General features: G+C 43.5%; 2 protein-coding genes across 4 annotated transcripts in view; both read right to left on the bottom strand.

Annotated features, from left to right (window-relative positions):
• Positions 1-1,664, bottom strand: part of JADE3 (jade family PHD finger 3) — a 149,798-nt gene extending 148,134 nt beyond the window's left edge. Inside the window, exon 1 of one of the 3 annotated variants that reach the window (XM_055266879.2) lies at positions 1,595-1,664. The gene's annotated coding sequence lies outside the window, so the exon portion shown is untranslated. Of the gene's footprint in view, positions 1-1,022; positions 1,045-1,215; positions 1,515-1,594 lie in introns of those variants that run through there. The other 2 variants (XM_055266878.1, XM_055266881.1) reach the window with 2 other exon arrangements.
• Positions 1-13,952, bottom strand: part of LOC129475042 (zinc finger protein 674-like) — a 981,285-nt gene that overhangs the window by 522,524 nt on the left and 444,809 nt on the right.

The raw sequence follows: 13,952 nt of genomic DNA, 5'->3' as shown, positions 1-13,952 counted from the left end.
TCAGACGGCGGGAGGGGGGAATCTCATCCTCAGCTTCATAGATAAACGCACCTCACGGCACACACACACAAACTCGCGCACATCTGAGGCCACGGATTTCCTTGCAACTCAAAGTCGGAGAAGCGGCCAAACAAGTTTCTTGCCAAATCCCTAGTAGCTACATATGTCCCAGGGCTGCACAGCGATAAAAACTTTGAAACATGCCTCCACATACCACCATTGTGGTCACTCACTCTAGATCCCGCCACCCCCTCCTCACAAATAACAAACGCAGGCTGCCCTGTGCAATTTAAAGCTAGACTCCACCGAAGCACTGGCTCTGCTCTGAAAAGCGGGAGAAAAAGACTGAAGGCTATTAAACAAACAAACAAACAAACAAAAAACAAAACAAAACAAAAAAACAAACTACGGCCCCCGGGGCGGAGGGAATAAAACGAACTCGAAAGCTGGAGAAAAGTTAACTTTGCCGTGCCCAGCGGTGGGAAAATTTCCCTGAAAGACTAGCAAAGCCCTCACGATTTTCCCACCCCGGGACCGCCCGACGCTCGGCGGCCACGGACCCGCAGTTCGAACAATGCCGCCAGCGGGAGGGAAAGTTCGCCGGCCCGCCGGGCGCCCGCGCTCCCGCTCCCGCCGGGTGGGCACCCGGGCTTCCCGGGGTGCCTCGCCGCACCCAGCACCACCCGTTCTCCCCTCTCTAGGCATTCGGTTCTTTCCGCCCCCCAACATCTAAACAGCCAGGGCGCGCCCTCGCTCCCTGGAGCATCCGACCCCTGGCGGCCGACAGAGCAGGTCCTCCCGCCACGGGTCTGGCCCCGTCAGCCCCGAAGCCAGGCAAAGGGCAGGAACGGAGGAGGGGGCGCCAGGAGGGGGCACCGGAGGAAAGAGCCGCAACAGTTATGGCGCTCAATTCCTGCCCGGTGTAGCCGGGAGCTGCAGCCGAGCTCGCGCGTCTGCCCCCGCCCCCCGCCCGGGCCACCAGGCACTGCCCGGGCGGGCAGAGGGGCCACCAGGCACTTTACCTCAGCCCACACACGCTCTCGGCCCCAAGGCGCCGGGGACGCCGGAGGCGACCACGATGTGGAACCGGAGCGACCCGGAGCGCGGCGAGGCCGGGCTGGGACTGTGCGCTCCGCGCCGCCCGCTTCCACTCCCAGAGGCCGGTGCGACGCCCCCAACCTCGCCCGCGCCGGGTCCGGCCTCCGCGGCGCCTACCTTCGCGCAGCTGGCTCGCGGCTCCTGCCCGGCTCCACGCCGCGGCCCGGCAATGTGCCGGGTGAGTCCGGTCGGAGTGGTAACCGCCCCCCTAACCGCTCGCTTTCTTCTCTTCCCTCCCTCGCACCTGCCCCTTAATCCCCTCCTCGCCCCCGCCCCCCGCCGGGGCCGCCCCCTGCGCCTCAGCTCCCGCCCTCGGCCCTCGTCCGCCCGGCCCGTCAGGCCTCAGCGCTGGGCAGGCGGTTGGGCGGCGGCGGCGGCTGAGGCGGCGCGGAGCACTATTGTATTCCTGACACTGTGCGCTCCCACGCTCCGCCTCTTCCCTTTCCTTCCTCCCCCAACCTCTCCTCCCACCCACCGCCGGCCGCGCTCGCCCTACCGGAGCGGCTCCCAGCCGTCTGCCCGCCGCGCGTTCTTCTGGCGGGCTGGGCGCCGTCGCCACCCGCCGCCTCGACGCCCCGCCCACTCGCCGCTCCCGCACCCGCGGCGCCGCGTTCCAGGTGGGCTCCCCTCCGGTCCAGCTGGGTGCGCCACTGCCCGAGACGCCCCAGCCCCGCCGAGCGCTAGAGAGGACGAGGTGCAGATGCCTCGGCTGTGTTGAAATACAGACTAAGCTTTTCATGGCCCCTTCCAACTCTGAAGTTCCAAAGTGGGACTCTCATACATCAACTCGGCGGCCGCTATTGATTTATGTTGCTTGTGCTTGAATTACCTGTAATAATAAAGCCAAGGTGGCTATTAACATAATTCATTTATTCAGTTGCCAGCACAGGTGGTTTGTGATGTGTGGCTTTTTCAATGTGTCCACTGGTTAGGCTATCGCCCACAGTTATTTGATCGAATGCCAATCCAGGTGTTGCTCTGGAGGTATTTTGCTGATGTAATTAAAGCTCCCAATCAGTTGACTTAAAGTTAGGGAGATAATCCTGGATAACCTAGGTGGGCCTGACGGAATCAGTTGGAAAGCCTTTCAATCAGGGCTGAGGGTGCTGAGTACGTCAGAGAAAGAGAATTTCCCCTATGGATGACACCTTTGGCCAGTGCCCATTGGTTCCAGCCTGCTCCTGATCTTCCCTTCCTGACTGTATGCCCTACAGATTTTGGATTTACTTAGCCACCACCACAATCGTCTTAAGACAATAGCTTCGAAGAAATGAATGAACAGGGAGTGTATATACGTATATTCCCACCACGCGTTCTTCTGGCAGGCTGGGCGCCGTGTGTGTGTGTGTGTGTGTGTGTGTGTGTGTGTGTGTACATATATATATATATATATAATTTCCTACTGGTTCTGATCCTTTGGTTGAATTCTAATGTAGATGTTTAAGCAACAAACCTTTTTGGCTTACCTCTCTGGGTTTGGAAATGTACTATATGCAACTATGATGAACTCATACTCATTCTCTTTCTTTTTTCTTTTCCTTTTTTTTTGAGTCAGGGTCTCGCTCTGTCGTCAGGCTGGAATGCAGTGGCTCGATCTCGGCTCACTGCAACCTCTTGGCTCCCTGTCACCCAGGCTAGAATGCAGTGGCGAGATCTCCTGGCTCACTGCAACCTCTTGGCTCCCTGCAACCTCCACCTCCGGGGCTGAAGTGATTCTCCCACCTCAGCCTCCCAAGTAGCTGGGACTACAGGCACACGCCACCGTGGCCTGACTTATTTATTTATTTATTTGGCAGAGACAGAGTTTCACCATGTTGCTCAGGCTGGTCTTGAACTCCTAAGCTCAAGCTATCTGCCTGCCTGGGCCTCCCAAAGTGCTAGGATTACAGGCATGAGCTACTGTCCTGGGCTGTTTTCGTTTACATTTCTAGGATGAACAATAATGTAGGCTCTTTTGTATTTTGTCTGTTTTCCATGTTAAAGATCTAGTTATATTCCATAATATGGAAATGTGTGAGTTCTAAAATATTCGTAGTCCTTCAGACTTATCTCACTTTATTATACTTATTTAAAAATAATTATAGATTCACCAGAAGTTGTAAAAAAAAATTGTACAGAGTGGTCCCATGTACCCTTCGCCCAGTTTCCCCCAATGGTAATAGATAACTATAATACAATATAGATATTAACATTAATACAATCCACAGACCTTATCCAGATTTCATCAATTTTCATGCACTGATTTCTGAGTCTGTGTATATAGTTCTGTGCAATTTTAATACATTAAAATTTGTGTAATCACCACAATCAACTTTGTCTCCACCACAAAGATTCCTCCTGCTACACTTTGTAGTCACAGTCACCGCTTTCTCCTCCTCTAATTTCTGGCAACCCCTAACATGTTCTCCATCTCTATAAATTTGTCATTTCAAGAATATTACATAAATGGAATCATACCTTTTGAAATCAGCTTTTCTTCACTCAGCATGATTTTCTTGAGATGTACCCAAGTTTGTTGCATGTCTCAATGATTTGTTGCTTTTTATTACTGAATAGTATTCTGTAGTATGGATGTCCCACAGTTTGTTTATTCATGCACTGAAAGTCATTTGAGTTGTTTCCAATGTTTGCCTATTAAGAATAGAACTGCTGTGAGCATTAATGTAGAAGTTTTTGTGTAAACATAAGTTTTCATTTCTCTGTGATAGATGCTCAGGAGTGCAATTGCTGGGTCAGATGGTAAGTGTATATTTAGTGTTACAAGAAAATGCCAAACTTTTCCAGACTATACCATTTTATATTACCACCAGCAATGTATGAGAGATCTAGTTTCTCCACATCTTTGTCAGCATTTGGTATTGTCACTATCTTTTTCTTTTAGCCATTCTAATAGGTGTGGAGTGATATCTCATTGTTGTTTTAAATTGCATTTCCTTAATGGCTAATGATGTTGAGCATCTTTTCATGTGCTTATTTGCCATCTGTATAACCTCTTTGGTGAAATGTCCGTTCAAGTCTTTTGCCCATTTTCTAATCAGATTGTTTCCTGTTAAATTTTGAGAATTTCGTATAGTATATTCTAGATACAAGTCCTCTGTCAGATATGTGATCTGCAAATATTTTTCTCAGTTTGTAGCTGGTCTTTTCATCCTCTTAAGAGATTTTGCAGGCCAAATTTTAAATTTTGATGATGTCCAATTTATCAATTTTTGCATTTATGTATCATGTTTTTGTGTCATATCTAAGACATCTTCATCTAGCTCCAGGTCCTGAGGATTTTCTCTTATCTTTCCTTCTATAAGTGTTATAGTTTTATATTTTACATTTAAGTGCGTGATTCATTTACTTTTTATATAGGATCTAAACCTAAGGTTGAGGTTCATATTTTTCTCTATGGTTGTGTGATGGCTCAAATAAAATGACTACTTTTCCTCCACTGAATTGCTTCTGCACCTTTGAAAAAATCGATTGGGCATATTTGTGTGGGGCTATTTGTGTGGGGCTGTTTCTGGGTTTGCTATTGTGTTCTGTCGATCTATGTGCCTATACCTCTGTGAATACCAGTCTTGATTACTGTAGCTACATAATAAGCCTTAACACTGGGTAGAGAACTTCCTCCCACTTTATTGTTCTTTTTCAGAATTGTTTTAGCCATTCAAGGTCATTTGCCTTTCCATATAAATTTTGGAATGAGTGTATTCTGTATCTTCGAAAACCTTGCTGGGATTTTGAAAGGAGTTTTGTTAAGCCTATAGATCAGTTTAAGGAGAATTGACATCTTTACTATTATATATTGAATCTTCCAATCCATGAACACGATATGTCTATCTCTGCATTTATTTAGATCTTCCTTGACTTCTTTCGTCAGCATTTTTGAATTTCCAGCATACAGAACCTATGCATGTTTTGTTAAATATATACCTAAGTATTTCATTTTCTTTGTCACGATTGTAAGCGGTATTGTGTTTTTAATTTGTCTTCACATTCATTGGTCATTGTTAATATATAGAAATGCAATTAATTTTTGTGTGTTGATCTTGTTTCCTCTGACCTTACTAAACTCACTTACTAGTTCTAGGAATTTTTCAGCAGATTCTTTGGGATTTTCTATGTAGACAATCATATTATCTGTGAATAGGGACAGTTTTATTTCTTCCTTTCCAATCTGTGTGCCTTTTATTTCCTTTTCTTGCCGTCTTGTTCTAGCTAGAACATTCAGTACAATGTTGAATAAGAGTGGAGAGAGTGGACATACTCCCCTTGTTCCTTATCTTAAGGGGAAACATTCTGTCTTTCGCCATTAAATGTTATAGTTGCAGGTTTTTTGTAGATGCTCTTTACTGAGTTGAGAAAGTACCTCTCTATTCACAGTTTCCTGAGAGTTTTTATTATGAGTGAATGCTGAATTTTGTCAAATGCCTTTTCTGCATCAAGTTATAATATCATGTGATTTTTCTTCTTTAGCCTGTGGATATGGTAGATTACATTGATAGAATATTGATTTTTGAACCAACCTTGCATAGCTGGAATAAACCCCATTTGGCCATAATATAATTATTTTTATACCTTGCTGGATTCTATATTGCTAATGTTTTGTTGCAGACTTTTGTGTTAAAGCCCATAAGAGATAAAAGTCTGTAGTTTGGGGCCAGGCGCGGTGGCTCACGCTTGTAATCCCAGAACTTTGGGACGCCGAGGCGGGCGGATCACGAAGTCAGGAGATCGAGACCACAGCGAAACCCCGTCTCTACTAAAAATACAAAAAATTAGCCGGGCGTGGTGGCGGGCGCCTGTAGTCCCAGCTACTCGGAGAGGCTGGGGCAGGAGAATGGCGTGAACCCGGGAGGCGGAGCTTGCAGTGAGCCGAGATCGCGCCACTGCACTCCAGCCTGGGTGACAGAGTGAGACTCCGCCTCAAAAAAAAAAAAAGTCTGTAGTTTGGGGGAGATTTTTGCTACAGTCCTTGTCTGGTTTTGGTATTAGGATAATACTGGCCTCATAAAATGAGTTGAGGAAGTTGTGCAGAAAAGAGTTAACATAACAGGCCGTTGGCAGGCATCTGTGAACTTGGATTTCAGGAGAGCTCCCATTGTTCCCAGAACTGATAAGAACGGCTAACTATATCTAAGCTGTTTGTACAAATGTTATTTGTGCTGGGACTAGAACTTAAGTCTCCTGATTCTCAAGCTGTGCAGAAAAGAGTTAACATGAAAGGCCTCAGTGCTATCCTTTGAAAGCCCTGCATGCAAGGTCGGTCCATGGATGGCATTTGGAACTTAGATTTGAAGAGGGCTCTCACCATTCCCAGGGCTGATGAGACTGTTCACTGGGCCTAAACTGTTCATACAAACAATGTGGTTTATGCTGAACACTTGTTTTCCTTCTAGGAGTCTGGAGTTTTGGTAAGCGCTAGGCAGAGGGTGCCTGTATGACCAACCCCCAGCAAATGTCCTGGGAGCTGAGTTTTTAATGAACTTCCCTGATAGACAACATTTCACACATGTTGTGACAACTTGTTGCTGGAGGAATTAGTACATCCTGCGTGACTCCACTGGGAGAGGACTCTTGGAAGCTTGTACCTCGTTTCTTCTGTACTTCCATGTGCCTTTTGCCTTTGAAGATTTTGTTCTGTGTGCTCTCACCATGAATGTGACTGTCTGCTGCATTCTGAGTCCTCATAGTGAATCATCAAGCCTGGGAATGATTTGGGGGACCCCTAGCACAGAAATGTTCCCTCTTCTTTGGTATTATAGAATCCATTGTGTAAAATCGGTGTTAGTTCTTTAAATGTTGGGTAAAATATTCCAGTGAAACCATGTGGACCTGGAGCCTTCTTTTTTCAATAACTTTTACATTATAAATCCTATTTTAAAATAGTTATTAGACTATTCAGATGATAAATTTCATATTGGTTGAATTTTGGTAGTTTGTAGTTTCAAGGAATTGGTCCATTTCATCTAAGTTGTTGAGTTTATATATGTAGGGTTCTTGATAGAATTTCTCTGTTTTCCTTTCAATGCCTGCAGGATCTGTAGTAAGATCCCCTGTCTCATTTGTGATTATAGTGACTTATGCCTTCTCTCTTTTTATCTTAGTCAATCTTGCTATAGGTTTATCAAGTGTGCTGATCTTTTCAGAGGAACAGCGTTTTGCTTAATTGATTTTATCTATTGTTTTCCTATTTTCAATTTCCTTGATTTCTGCTGTCGTCTCTTTTCTTCTGCTTGCTTTGAAGTTTTAATTTTGCTCTTCTTTTTATAGTCTCTTGAGATGGGAGCTTACCTGATTGATTTAAGACCTTACCTCTTCTTTTTAAAAAAATTTTAAAAAATGTATTACAAATGTTTCTTTTAGTGGCAAGTGACAGGCAGCCTCTTTTCTAATGTAAGGATTTAGTGCCATAAATTCTCTTGTCAGCACTGCTTTAGCTCCATTCCACAAATTTTAATATGTTATATTTTCATTTTCATTCAGTTCAATGTATTTTTTAAAATTTTCCCTTGAGACTCCCTTTTTGACCTATGTATTAATGAGAAGTGTGTTGTCTAGTTTTCAAATATTTGGAGATTTTCCTGCTGACTTTGTTATTGATTTCTGGTTTGACTCCATTATGGTCAGAGAACATGACACAGTGGTTCATGCCTGTAATCCCAGCACTTTGGGAGGCTGAGGCAGGAGGATTGCTTGAAGCCAGGAGTTCAAGAGAACATACTCCGCATGGTTTCAATTCTTTTACATTTGTTGAAATTTTGTATGACGCAGAATATGGGTTATCTTGGTGAATGTTTCATGGGTATTTGAAAAGAATGTGAGTTATGCTATTGGGTAGAATGTCCTATAAATTAGGTCCTGTTGCTTTATGGTATTGTTGAGTTCTATAATCCTGCTGATTTTCTGTCTAGTATTTCTATTGCTGAGAGGAGGGTTTTGAAGTCTCCAACTATAATCATGGATTTACCTGTTTTTCTTTCAGTTCTATCAGATTTTACTTCGTGTATTTTGAAGCCCTATTTATTGGTGCATACATGTTTAGGATTTCTTTGTCTTCTTGGTGGATTGACTCATTTATCATTGTGTAATATCTCTCTTTGTCCTTGGTTAATTTTACTTGCTCCAAAGTCTACTTTTCTGATATTAACATATAGCCATATCTGTTTTTATAAATTAATGTCTGTGTAGTGTATCTTTTTCTTTTCACTTTCTACCTATGTTATCATATTTGAAGTAGTTTCATATAGACAGCATATAGAGAGTTATTTTTTTAAAATCCATTTTGTGATTCTTTTAATTCATGTATTTAGACCATTTAATTAGAAGATAATTATTGGTATCTTATGGCTTAAGTCTAATGTTTTATTATTTGCTTTTCGTCTGTTCCATTTCTCATTCCTCTGTTTGCTGTTTCTGGCCTTACTGTGGGTTACTTGAATATGTTTTAGAACTCCATTTGACTTTATTGTAACGTTTTTGAGTATATCAGTGTGTATAGTTTTCTTACTGTTTTTTAGGTGTTAAAATATACACACATAACTTATAGTGTATTGTTATCAACATTTTACCACTTTTAGTAAGGGGTAGAAACTTTATTTTCCTTTAGGTTCCTTTATCCCTTACCCTCCCACTTTTGTTTTTTGTTTTTTTTTTAGACATAGTCTTGCTCTGTCACCCAGGCTGGAGTGCATGGCGCAACCTGAGCTCACTGCAACCTCTGCCTCCTGGATTCAAACGATTCTCGTGCCTCAGCCTCCCGAGTAGCTGGGACTACAGACATGCACCACCACGTGTGGCTAATTTTTGTATTTTTAATAGAGGTGAGGTTTCTCCATGTTGGTCAGGCTGCTTTCGAACTCCTGGCCTCAAGTGATCTGCCTGCCTCGGCCTCCCAAAGGGCTGGGATTACAGGCGTAAGCCACCGCACCTGGCCTGTCCTCCCACTTTAAAAAATATAATTTCTATTTCTTGTATATACGTTGAACCCACATCAGATGGTGTTACAATTTTTGCTTCAACAATTCAACATAATTGAAAGAAATTCATTATGAAAAGGATAGTCTATTTATATTTATCCTTATTTTTTACACATTTCATTGTTTTCCTTCCTTTCTGAAGTTTCAGGCCTCCTCCTGCTATCATTTCCTTTTCATTTGGAGAACTTCCTTTAGCTATTCATTAATAGTAAGTCTGCTAGTGAAAATTTTATAAATTTTCTGTCATCTGAGAATGTCTGTATTTCCCCTTTATTCCTGAAGGATATTTTCACTGAACATGGAATTCCAAGTTGACAGTTCTTTTCTTTCATCACTTGAAAAATGTACCACTTCCTTCCGGCCTTTATGGTTTCACATGAGAAATCCACTATCATTTAAATCAGCGTTCCTCTATAGGTAATGTGTGTTTTTCTCTCTAGCTGCTTTCAAGATTTTTTTTCTCTATCTTTAGTTTGCAAAAGTTAGTTATGATGTGTCTTGGTGTGGATATTTTTGGGTTTTCCTGGCCTACTTTTGTGGACTGTGTAGTTCCAATGACAGTTTAGTTTTTAGAACCCTTGCAGCACTATTCTGGTCTGCTTTGTGTGCTACTCCCAAGCCACCTTGAAAACCTGAGTGGTATGCCACACAGTAGTTCAGTTGTCAGACCTGCAGGCCTGGTGATTTAGTTAGTTTCACGCTTGGGTGAGACAGGTGTCTTTCCAAGACTTCCTATGCAGATGTAAAGAATGCCTTTCTGCAGCTCCTTCCTCTCTGAGATCCCTTCCGCACTCTAATTGGAAGGGTGAGGGGCACCAGCTGCCACTGGCAGATAAGGGTGAAAGTCCAGACTCCTCACTCAGTCTCCACTGACATGGCAACAGTGGGGAGGGGAGCACCTGTCTGCATCTTCTGCTGATGCCTGCTGGGAGCCGGGCAGCAGATGTCCAGATTCCCCACTAGTTCTCTGCTGACACCACTGGCGGGAAAGGAAAGTGCCTTCCCAGCTGCCTGACACTTGATGGGGCTCGGGAGACTCCCCACTTGGTCCCGTCATGGTGCCTGTGATGGAAAGTGCCTCCCTGGGCCGTCTGGTGCCACCGGGTGAGGTTGAGAGATGCTAGGCCGGCGGGGGTTCAAAGTACTAATGCTGCCTATCTGCTGCTGCTGGGTCGGGGACAAGCGTCTGGACTCCGTGCTGGGTATAAGCTGATGCTGCCAGCAGGGCTGAGCACGCCTCCTCTGGCTGCCTGGTGTGACTGGGGCTCCCCCTAGCTCTTGGCTGTTGCCCAGCATGGGAGGAAAGTGCTTCCCTGGTACCGCTGGGACTCCCACTCAATCCTGTCTGGTGTTCCCGTGGGGGAAGAAGGCGGCTTTTCCCCCAGCCACCTGAGGCTACTGAATGGGGGACAGAGCTCTTCCAGTCCCTACTCAGTCTCACTCTGCTGACACCACAGGGTTCAGCTTGGGTAGGGCTGGTGCTGTCCAAAAGGTTTTACTTATGCTGGGCTGGGTTTTTCTCCTTTTCCAGTCCTTTGGCCACAAAGAACAGGTTTTTGTTTTGTTTTGTTTTGTTTTGTTTGTCTGCTCTGATTGGAGATTCTAGGTTGCAGGCTTCTCCAGCACCCAGTCTGGAACATACAGAAGATAAAAAGAAAAGCCAGGGAGCTCATCTCAGTGTCACTAAAAATACAAAAATTAGCCAGGCATGATGGCAAGCGCCTGTAGTCCCAGCTACTCGGGAGGCTGAGGCAGGAGAATCGCTTGAACCTGGGAAGTGGAGGTTGCAGTGAGCAGAGATCATGCCACTGTACTCCAGCCTGGGCAACAGAGTGAAACTCTGTCTCGAAAAAAAGAGAGAAAAATTAATGAAATGATTAACAGATAAAGTTTTCAGTTTCAGTTGGAAAACACAAAGAATTTGACATCGAGGGTCATGACTTCAGTTTGCACTTTAAAGCCAAAACTATTTGTTGCCTTTTTTTTTTTTTTTTTTTTTTTTTGAGACAGGGTTTTGCTCTGTCCCCCAGGCTGGAGTGCAGTGGTGCAATCTTGGCTCACTGAAACTTACACCTCCCGGGCTCAAGCAATTCTCATGCCTCAGCCTCCTGAGTAGGGATTACAGGTGTGCGTCATCACACCTGGCTAATTTTTGTATTTTTAGTAGAGATGGAGTTTCACCATGTTGGCCAGGCTGCTCTCAAACTTCTGAGCTGAAGTGATCCACCTGCCTCAGCCTCCCAAATTGCTGAGATTACGGGCATGAGCCACCGCACCTGGCCTCTTTTTTTTCCTTTTTTTCATTCATAAAACGAAACTGATAATGCTTGGACTTTGGGGGAAAGATACTTTCAGAAAGTATAGGGGATTATTTATCTGTCTTTGTTGAGCCACTGGTTGATGACACTGGATGCAAGAGCTTTAAACTGCTGAAACACTCCGGTAGTGTAACTCGCCTAAAATGGGTTCAAGGAACCAAAAAAGAAAAGGCCAAAGAAATATAAAGAAGTAAAAGATCGATCTTGGCAAGACCTCCCTTCCTTTTTCTCCTTTCTCTCCAATCTCTTTCTTGCCCATCACGCCAAATTTCATATGATAAAAATCAATAACTGGCCCAATTTCCCTCAGACAAGTAAAATACCTACTTTCCATGAGTTACTTTGTCTGTGGATGGTAATACCTATGTAAATACATACACAAATGCTCTGCAAGGATACAGACCAAACTGATAATTGTAGTTCCCAATGGGAGTGGGGATTGAAGAAGATTTTATATTTATCTCCAATTTTTTCATGTAAAAAAACCCCGGTATTATTTGTGTAATTAACAATTAATAGCCGGGCACGGTGGCTTATGCCTGTAATCCCAGCACTTTGGGAGGCTGAGGTGGGCGGAGGCAGGAGAGTCACTTGAACCAGGGAGGCGGAGGCTGCAGTGAGCAGAGATCATGCCACTGCACTCCAGCCTGGCGACAGAGCGAGACTCCATCTCAAAAAATAATAATAATAATAATGAAACAAAAACAACGTGTGCATTTGCCAAGACATGTGAGTCTGATATTTAACAGAATTTAAGATATGCTATCTTTTTTCTCAATCAAAAATTATTTCACACTCTTGAAAACTGGTGACACCTAATATTTGTTCAGAATTTCACCACCATGACGCCGAAGAACATTTTCAGATAAAATTAGGAAAATTGCTGATTTTTCAAATAAAAAACAATTGTAAACTCCAGCAACTTTATCTGTACTCATTGTTGAAGTGATAAAATGTAAAAATTGTCTTCCTATGCACATAAGTAAATACAAAGCCACTTACAGTGAATCTTTATAGTCAGTTTGATAAATTAGCAGTGGAAACCTCACTTGATTCTTTGCTACACAGTGATATCCAAAATAGTGCTGCTAGATGGAATCTGCAAAAAAATTGGAGATGACTTTTAGCTCATAGGACTTCACTTACGAAGTCTGTATTCATAGAAGGAGGCAAAAAAGTCAATATTTGTGGAACATCTACTGTGTTTCCAGTGTCTAACTTATGTTTTCTCATCTAATCCTTCCCAAGCCCTCAAGACAATAATCATTATTTCCCATTTTACAGGTAAGCAAACTGAGGCTCAGAGAGAAAATAACTTGTCCAACATTATTAGTGGACAGTAGGTACACTTCAAAATAAAATGCTTTCTGCTCTTGTGTAGGTTCAAGTATTTCAAAGCACCTACCATTTCTAACTCAAGGGAGAGTGGATTCATTAAACATTTGTGACATGAGAAAATGATTTCTACAAATGAAATACACATCTGTTCTTTGAAGTCCTTCCTTCTCAGGTGTTAACTTCAATTGAATTGAATAACTAATTTTTTTAAATCAATGAACTGAAAACAGTTTAGTGGAATTAGGTAATAGCATACACCCAATGAGTGAGTTATAATCGTATAGCTTCCTTTTACCAGATGGCTAATGACCTTCATGGACCAAATATGTGTTACAACTGATGCCATGGATCCGTAATATTGACACTCTCCCCATAGAAGCCTGTCTTAGCTTGTGACTTATTTTCACAAAGAACAAAATGTTCACTGATGGAAGTTAAAAACAAAATGAAACACCAAACATCACCGTAGTGGCCAGTTTTGTTTTTTGTTTTGTTTTGAGATGGAGTCTTACTCTGTCGCCTAGGCTGGAGTATGGTGGTATGATCTCCGCTCACTGCAACCTCCACTTGCTGGATTCAAGCGATTCTCCTGCCTCAGCCTCTCGAGTAGCTGGGATTACAGGCACTCACCACCATGCCTGGCTAATTTTTGTATTATTAGTAGAGACGAGGTTTCACCAGCCTTGAGGCCAGGCTGGTCTCGAACTCCTGGTCTCAAGTGACCCGCCCGCCTCAGCCTCCTAAAGTGCTGGGGTTATAGGCATGAGCCACTGTGCACCTGGCCTGTAATGGTCAGTTTTATGTGTTTACATAGCTAGGCTATAGTCCCTAGTTTATAACTGGCTAACATAAGCCAGTTATTCCATTAAAATCTAATCTAGGTGGTGCTGAGAGGTATTTTGTAGATGTGAATAAAGTCTATAATCCGTTGACTTTATGTAAACAAGATTATCCTAGATAATCTCGTGGACCTGATTCAATCAGTTGAAAGCCTTAATAGCAGAATGGAGGCATTCCTGAAGAAGAAATTCTGCCCATACACAGCAGCATTGGCTTGTGCTCGAGAACTCCTGCCTATCCTTTCTGATGGCCTGCTCTAAGGATTTCAGATTGCAGGCTTGCCTAGCTAGCCACCACAATCACATAAGCCAGTTCATCTATATCTATACCTATATCTATATCTATATCATCTATATCTATATCTATGTCTATATCTACGTGTGTCTCCTAA

This window comes from Symphalangus syndactylus, chromosome X (genome assembly GCF_028878055.3).
Source record: "Symphalangus syndactylus isolate Jambi chromosome X, NHGRI_mSymSyn1-v2.1_pri, whole genome shotgun sequence".
Classification (NCBI taxonomy): domain Eukaryota; kingdom Metazoa; phylum Chordata; class Mammalia; order Primates; family Hylobatidae; genus Symphalangus; species Symphalangus syndactylus.
This window is presented reverse-complemented; position numbering and strand designations above follow the sequence as displayed.